The sequence below is a fragment of the Bidens hawaiensis genome, unplaced genomic scaffold, assembly GCF_021521415.1.
Source record: "Bidens hawaiensis isolate Kalapana, Puna unplaced genomic scaffold, B.hawaiensis_p1.1 tig00020517_1, whole genome shotgun sequence".
NCBI classification, from domain to species: Eukaryota; Viridiplantae; Streptophyta; class Magnoliopsida; order Asterales; family Asteraceae; genus Bidens; species Bidens hawaiensis.
In genome coordinates this window covers 402,757-411,242 of record NW_027493135.1, presented here as the reverse complement: position 1 = coordinate 411,242, position 8,486 = coordinate 402,757, and the positions used below count along the sequence as shown (strand labels likewise).

At 37.3% G+C, this 8,486-nt stretch overlaps 1 non-coding gene across 1 annotated transcript; it reads left to right on the top strand.

The window, feature by feature from the left end:
* The first annotated feature begins 7,818 nt into the window (after positions 1 to 7,818).
* Positions 7,819 to 7,924, top strand: LOC143560969 (small nucleolar RNA R71). The gene has a single exon (XR_013140212.1). It is a non-coding gene; the product is annotated as a small nucleolar RNA R71 (small nucleolar RNA).
* Positions 7,925 to 8,486: the final 562 nt, after the last annotated feature.

The following is an 8,486-nucleotide window of genomic DNA, read 5'->3' as shown; positions in this document are numbered from 1 at the left end:
GGTGGTCTAATGGAGTGGTTACCTTCCTCCACCTCGTTCTTCTTACTCCTCCAACAAATGGGTATATTATCCAGAATATTCCACCTTGGTCCGAAGCACGCCAACCGTCTTTGTTCGTTCTCAAATCCCGGTGGCTTCTTTACCTTCTCCTTCTTTGGCGGTTTCTTCTTACTCGTTTTGTCAATCCCATTATTAACCACTTTTTCCCTCACATTCTTGATGTCATCACATGAAATCTCCAACTCTCCAACATGAATCTCTACCACATTCAGATCCTCTTTTTCTCTCTCCCGCTTCGACCTATCAAACACAAAACTTTCTTCTTTGGTGTCATCCTCACTTAGATGAGGAAGACACATGTTAGTAGCACCTGACCCAGAAGATTTATTTTCACAAGAGTAATCAAATGAATTTGAAAAGATATGCAAAACTAAATTACGGTTACTAAAGGTCATGCACACTGTTCCGTCTCGGCAATTGATTTGAGCATTTGATTTTGCCAAAAACGGTCTCCCCAATATCACTCTCGGCTCTTTTTCATTCTCTACCGGTGTATAATCAAGAATAAGAAAATCTTCAGGATAGTAAAAATCACCAACCTTTACTACAACCCAACCAACTTCCCTCAGGGCCGTCTTCGTAATGTGGTGTCAACTTCTTGTAAAGGTCCAAACTCAAACTGGTCATAAACACTCCCCGATAGAACACTTACACTAGCACCATAATCAACTTACGCCTTGGTGGTCTTGAACTCGCCAATCTGAATGGGAATAAGTGGTGCCCCTGTTTCAAATTCTTCAACTGTATCATTCACCCCATGATCTTCAATTTTGATTGCACTCACGTGTATGTTTTTACCATTTGATGAACTGCTACTCTGATGGCTCGGATTCTTCACCGTATCACTTGGTAATTTGGATGGATTTCTCTTCAAACTAGCCACTTCTTCTGCAAGCTAGCTCACCTATTTATCCCTCGAAGCATTAGCTTTCTGTTGGAGCTCTAATCTTTGATTCACGCTTTTATACTGAGCCTCCTGATCTGCCTTCATCTGCTTTTAAAAAGTCCATCATATCCTTCATCGACTCTTCCTTATTACCCGAAGAACTTCCCTGACCTTGAGCTGCCCCTTGACTTTGCTGACATTGCTGATAACTCTTGTTGTAGCCTCCCGACTCCTTTTGATTGTACCCGCTTTGACTATTACCCCTCTCAATCCCATACTGACACTGATTTGACTGATAACCTGCTTTTTGGGAATTACCTTGAAAGTTCAGGTTTTTTTGCGTGTTCGGGTTCCCATAACTAAAGTTGGGGTGGTTTCGGAGGCCCGGGTGATAAGTGTTTGAATTCATATTATTATTGTGCCTTTTCTCACCCTACACAAATTCACCTCCTCTTCTTCCTCTTCTTCGTCTTCCATCACAACTCCGCAAGTCGCCACTACATGGCCTATTCTTCCACAGCCTTCACAAACTGGATACTCTTTTCCCGACTTACCCTTCTCTGTAACACCCCGGCTAAAGCAGAAACGCCTGAGTGAGACATACAGATTGCTCAAACACACGTGACACTATTAGGTGACCGTAATAACATTATTTCATTTAAATCTTCATGTAACACAAGTTTATCAAATAATACAAGTTGTAACAAATAAATAAGCAAATGATAAGTTGTTCTTTGAATATCTTATAGGCATGCTATGTGTCTTCTAACATTCATCCTCGTATCTTTACACCTGTAACATATGCATAAAATAAAGTCAGCTATGAACATAGCTGGTGAGAATTCCACAGTTTGATATAATACGTTAAAATCATACAATCCTATGAAACTTGTGAAATGAGCACATAAGGGTTCTTTACACTCGATGCAATGGACCTGAGTGTAAAGAACAAACGAAGGTTCTTTCCAGTTGGGGCTACCAACGTACTCGGATAACGAGGGTCCCTTTTTCACTCGATACAAATGGACCTGAGTGCAAAAGAAGGCGTATGATCATACTTATTGAGGCAACCACTTGAAATCCGCGTATATAACAAATAAGCAAGTAAGCACACAAGTCCATGATATGAATTGTAGTTTGTAAGCAATATCGTAAATACTTGAAGTTTTGTAAGATACATATGCTACCCCAAAATATAAAAACGTTTAAAAAGGGGTTGTGAGAAACTCACCTCGAAATCGAAGACAACTTGTAATAAAAGTCGAAAGCACAATACGAAACCGAAGCAACCGAACTTCAAGAACTATAATAAAACAAAAACGAAATCTAACTAACGAGATTGAAGAAATTAAATAATTTGGTCGTAGGTCGAGCATCATTTTAATATATTTAATTAGCACTTAAAGATGTCGTGTTATGGTTTATTATTTTAAAGCGTTTTGGATTTTAATATTGTATTTAAATTTTACCGGCATTTTAATGAACTATTTTAACTAACGCTATTATAGACTAAGGGTATTTATAAGGCACGCATATTTATCTTGAGCAATAGTTGTGTTAATGGATTGAAACTAACGAATTATGAATCAACGTATTATAATCTATCCTTAACGGTTTAAATCATTTTAAATACTATAACTTTAACATTCATGAGAAATTTACGATAATTTCAAGGTATGGATTTTAAATGGGAATTTTATTTTGCAAAGTAATTACATTAACGAAATTTAAGTTAACAATTTATAAAGCTAGCAGGTTTAAAGCCAACGAAATAAAAGCTAACGAATTTGAGTCAACGGGTTAAAAATTAACTTTAACGGTTTAACAAGTTATAAGGAATTAGAGTAACGGAAATGTAAATTAATTTTAACAATTTTAACAAGTTGTAAAGTTAAAGAATTTAAGTAACGGAAATATATATTAATTTTGTTCTTATGGTTTACGAAAAATGGGGGCTGGGTTTTGTTGAAAATAATTTACAAAAATTTTATCTAGTTTAAAAAATAATTTTATTTTACTTAAAAAGATCATAATTGATTTTTAGTGATTTTTAATATATTTATTTGATTTAATTTGTATTAAAAGAGTTTAAAAGAAACATTTAAAAAAAAATGCAATGACCCGAGTTCGAACCCAGGTCTGTAGGTTAACAGTCAATGTACTTAACCACCAGACTAGCTTTGAATGTTTGTTATTATATGAAAGCAAAATGAATATATCTATTATAACAAGGTCATCTTCTTCTAACCAAAACCCTAGGTTTCAATTCTAGAAATCTAGACCATGTTCGTTAAATCTATACTAGGGGTTTTATTAGTTGGCTATAAATGATTAAAAACATATATAAATTACCTGTACATGTTAAGATTTGCTGGTGAACCACGGTTGCTGGAGTAACGAACTTGGACGGATTGATTATAAGATATAAAGAGTATTTTTAGATGAAAAAGAAGATTGGGATGAGTTTAGTTGGTGTGTTAGGTCCTATTTATAATGTCAATTGGAGCGAACAATCGTTATTTGGTGTTAAATGACTTGGCCGATTATCTGGCGGTTGTTACGGAATCAAAATTCATAATTTCGGACGTTATCACGGGTTATTATGGTTGATTACGGGATTCCGTTAAGGGCTATAATTGATACGAGTATTTAATTGAATTAAATCGTGCGTTTTACAGGTTTGTTGGACAGCCGGAGCCGCATTTCTGGTGGCCGGAAAAAGTGGCCGGGAAAACGGGGTAATAGGAGGGTTGGTGGGTTGGATTTTAACGTAAAAATATAATTTAAATAGATTTTACACTTATGGCCCCTCATGTTTCTTATAATATTAAAACATAAACTAAAGTATAATTACTAAATAAACCTTGTACTTTGAGATGCATTAAGAATGAAACAAAAGTTATAATTCAAGAATGTTTATCATATTATATCCGAACAATTTGCAACTCATTTCAATAAACACTTTAAACCCCATAGTTTCGTTAATTGAATAAAACGAATAGAAAAACGATACGAACGATAAACCAAGTCAGGAAAAACATTGACGAACGTTAAATGAATCTTGGGAATATAATAATACATTCTATATATACATGTATATATAAATACTTGAAAAACAAAATTCCAAAAATTCGAAACGGGTCGGGTTTTTCGGGTTTGAAAAGTAACGAATGTTACATTCTCTTTCACTCCTACACCCATCAACTGATCTAGCTTCCTTTCTAACCTCGCCATACGATCATTCGACTCACCACTATCCACGGTTTTCACAACCGCCCTTTTAACCATGCGGTTCGACTGAGCTTGCCTCTTCGAGTTCATTGCATGCCGCTCTAAATGTTGCAAATCTTCGTTCTCATCATTAGTAAAAAACGACCCATTTGTAGTCAACTGAAGATTGCGCACATCGTCGCTCGACAATCCGTCATGAAACTATAACGTCCTCGTGTCGATAAATAAATAGATAAAGCATTTTGGGTTTATTTTAGTTATCGTGTCGAGAGATGACATTTAAATTAATTAAATAATAAGTAGAGTATAGATAATATTAATAGAGGTTATTGGACTTAAGGGTGATTTTGGGCCTAAAGCCTTGGGCTTTGCCTATTTAAACTCCTAAACCCTAAATCCATCCTTATCCTCATCATTTCATCATCATCTCCCAATCATTATTACACACACCCATACACACAAACAAACCTCCTGTGCACAACATTCCTAATATCTAACTTCATTCATTCAACTATTCAAGATCTAACTAACCACACGAAAAAGGTAAACTTTATATTTATTGCAATTCGTTTCTCATTAAGATTATCAACATGGAGACCGAGTCAAACTGACATAAATAAACCGAGATAAATAAGCTCCAAACAAATCTAATGATAATAATAACAATAACATCAGTATGTGAATTAACAAAATACAAACAATAATAATTTGGTGTGAAAGGGGTTCAACGAGACCCGGATTTCCAATAGTTCGGCCTAAACGGGAACCCGAGCCAGATCCACAAGTTGGAGGCTCGAACCATCGGACTTGAGTTATTTCTCGTTCTTCACGATGGCCACAAACGATCAAGCTACAGCCAGGATCTGAGTTCCGGCAGAAGTGAGTGTCCGGTGAGCAGTGGCAAACACGAAAACCGAGGTGCAACCTCATAAGATCCAAGGATTAAACCTGTTGGGGCTGCGGCTCGAAGCTAAGATCCAAGGATTAAACCTGGATAAAACCAATCTCATGTTTGTGAACACCCATAGACGGTCGCAACCGAGAAACCCGAATCAGATTCAGTTCGCATCCTGTGCGAATTCTTACCCCGTGCAAATTCTTAACCTGTGCGAATTCTTTGTCGGATTTAATTCGCATCCCATGTGAATTGTTGAGTGTGAATCCTCATTTTCGAACTAACCTAACCTCGTGCGAATTGTTGAGAGTCCCCATGCTTCTGTGCCGTTGTAGTGGACGCCGGAGTTTTGGAGTGGCGGCAGCAGTGTGGTCGATGAGAAGGGCGGAAGGAGAAGGAGCAAGGGAAGCAGTGGTGGTGGCGTTGTATGGCCGGAAGGGATGAAGGCGGGTGGTGGCTGTGGTGTAGTCGTGAGGCCGAGAAGGAGGGAAGAAGAAGAAGAAGAAGGTGGGGTGGGGTTGTGATATGATTAGGGTTAGTGGGGTTGGGAAGAAGTGCGTGTTAAATAATAATAATAATAATAATAATAATAATAATAATAATAATAATAATAATAATAATAATAATAATAATAATAATATAATAGGTAAAGTGCCATTTTTGTCCTTGTGGTTTGGCAAATAATGCGATTTTAGTTCAAAAAGTTTATTTTTTGCATATAGACCCTCTACGTTTACCAATTATTGCCAGTTACATCCAAATCACTAACTCCGTTAAATTGAATCGTTAACTCAGGGGTAGACATGTCTTTTCACTCTTTCTTTATTATATAACATGAGTACAGTGCCAAAATCGTCCCTGAAGTTTGGTCACATTTGCTAATTTCGTCCAAAAATATTTTTTTTCGCAATTAGACCCTCGATGGTTCCCAACTGTTGCCAATTTCATCCAATTTGTTAACTCGGTCTAAATTTAAAGTTAACTCGGGGGTGTTACTGTCCTTTTACATATTTGTTTACTAATGATATAATAATAATATTATAATAATAATAACAATAATAATAATAATAATAATAAACCTTTAAAAAATATATAATTATAATAAGTTATTAATAATATGATTCTAGAAGTGTGAACACTTAAACGAAACCCGAACCCGAGACTCGACTCGTCTAACAACCCGTAACCCACCTCAAACAAAAGAATGGGAGTTGAATACAAACTAAACATAAGAACCTACCCGTTAAAGAAATGAAGTTGTTGATAGAGTTAAGTATAGACTCGACACGACCCGAACCTGCTTAAGGACGTGAATTAGTAATGAAGAAGCAAATATAATATAAATATACGATACTAATAAATGAGGATTAAGCATATTAAATTAATATGAACGGTTAAAGAAGAATACATTTTGGTTCAGTTAACTTAAAAGTTAACCCCGTTAACTTAAGAAATAAACAACAAGAGATTATAGAGGATTAATATGTGTACATTATTAACAGTTAGTCGAGCTCAGTTGAAGAAGAGAATTACTATTGATTCGAAGAGGAATCGTCTACAGGTGAGTTCTAGCCCCCTTTTTCCTTTAAACGTTTTGGGGCTGTATGCATACTCGTATGTGAAAAAATAGATATATGTAATTTTAGTTAATGACATATATCTTGTAAGAACGTGCATATATATTAATTTCTTAATATTTATATATATATATGAGCGTTTGATTGGTAGCTGATAGAAAGAGTTAGGGAACAAACCCTACTAATGCTTGCATAGAACGTTATAGGAATATAAACGAGTATGAATGTTGTGTATAGAAGAATGTGTATACGTTCATGCGTAGAGCCTTCGGGCCTCATGCATGCACAATAAGTTAGGATGGCAAATCCCTCTAACTTTATTTGGCTCGTTTATGAGCAAGGAACGCTCGGTTACGAGAAAGGATAGGAGGCTCGGTTACGAGCAAGGAAGGCTCGGTTACGAGCAAGGATAGCAGGTTCGGTTACGAGCAAGGAAGGCTCGGTTATGAGCAAGGATAGGAGGCTCGGATATGAGTAAGAGTAGGAGGCTAAGTTACGAGTAAGCGTATAAGAATATGGTTATGAAATGATAGAGAGACAGACATAGAGAAAGTAAATAAAGAATTATAAATGTTTTGCTGTGTATAAAATGTATGAAAGATGTGATTTGCTTATAAATCGTACTTTATGAAAAGTAAAGAAACGTTAGAACTCACTTAGCGTATAGCTGACTTTTAGTATGCATGCAGGTATTGTGATGATGTGGCAAGCTTGAGGCGCGTACGAGGCTATCCATATAAAGATTATTTAGAGGAGGAAGTTGTTATGTAAAAAGTTTTAGTTTCTGCTGCAAATTGATTATGTTTCCGCTGTATCAAACTGAGTTTATGAGTAAATCCAACACCGAAGTTTTAGTTTCACAAACCGGATACACTTTTCCCGACTTACCCTTCTCTTTCACTCCTACACCCATCAACTGATCTAGCTTCCTTTCTAACCTCGCCATACGATCATCCAACTCACCACTATCCACGGCTTTCACAACCGCCCTTTTAACCATGCGGTTTGACTGAGCTTGCCTTTTCGAGCTCATTGCATGCCGCTCTAAATGTTGCCAATATTCGTTCTCGTCATTAGTCAAAAATGACCCATTTGTGGTCGACTGAAGATCGCGCACATCATTGCTCGACAACCCATCATGAAACGCTTTTATCAACTCCCACAATGCTATCCCATGATGAGGACAGGTCCTCAATAACCTCTTGAATCTCGTGAAGGCTTCATAGAATGTTTCACCCGACCCTTGCTGAAAATTTTTGATCGAAATTTGGGCCTCGGACGTTCTTTGTGGTGTATAATACTCGTCCAAAAACTACTGAGCTAGATCTTGCTACATGTAAATACTCGCTGACGGTAAAGATAAGAACCACTGCTTTGCTAGATCTTTGAGACTGAACTAAAAAACCACTAGCTTGACTTCATCGGCAGTGAACCCTTGACTTGAGATGGTGGCACAAATGGCATTAAATTCTCTCAAGTGTAGATATGGCTCCTCTGATGCTTTCCCATGAAAAGTAGGCATCCCGGTCAGGTTACTTTGTCTTACCGAAAACGTTCTTCCTTCTCTAACCGGGATCACAATGGGAAGCGGGTTCGTGGCCACTTGTGGAATGAAGTGGCTTTGAACTCCCCGAACGGGCGGTGGAATGAAAGCCCTCGGGACCCCATCATCAAACTCATACTCAGGAAATTGTGGCTCAGGAATCTCTTGTCTTCTTTGGGCTTGACGGTTTCTTGGTTGTTGATCGGGCTCGGCTGTTTCGTTTCGGGGGGGGGGGGGGGGGGTTGTTGTCTTCTATAATATAGACCCCCTTGAGTATCCTCCATCTCTTCTTCG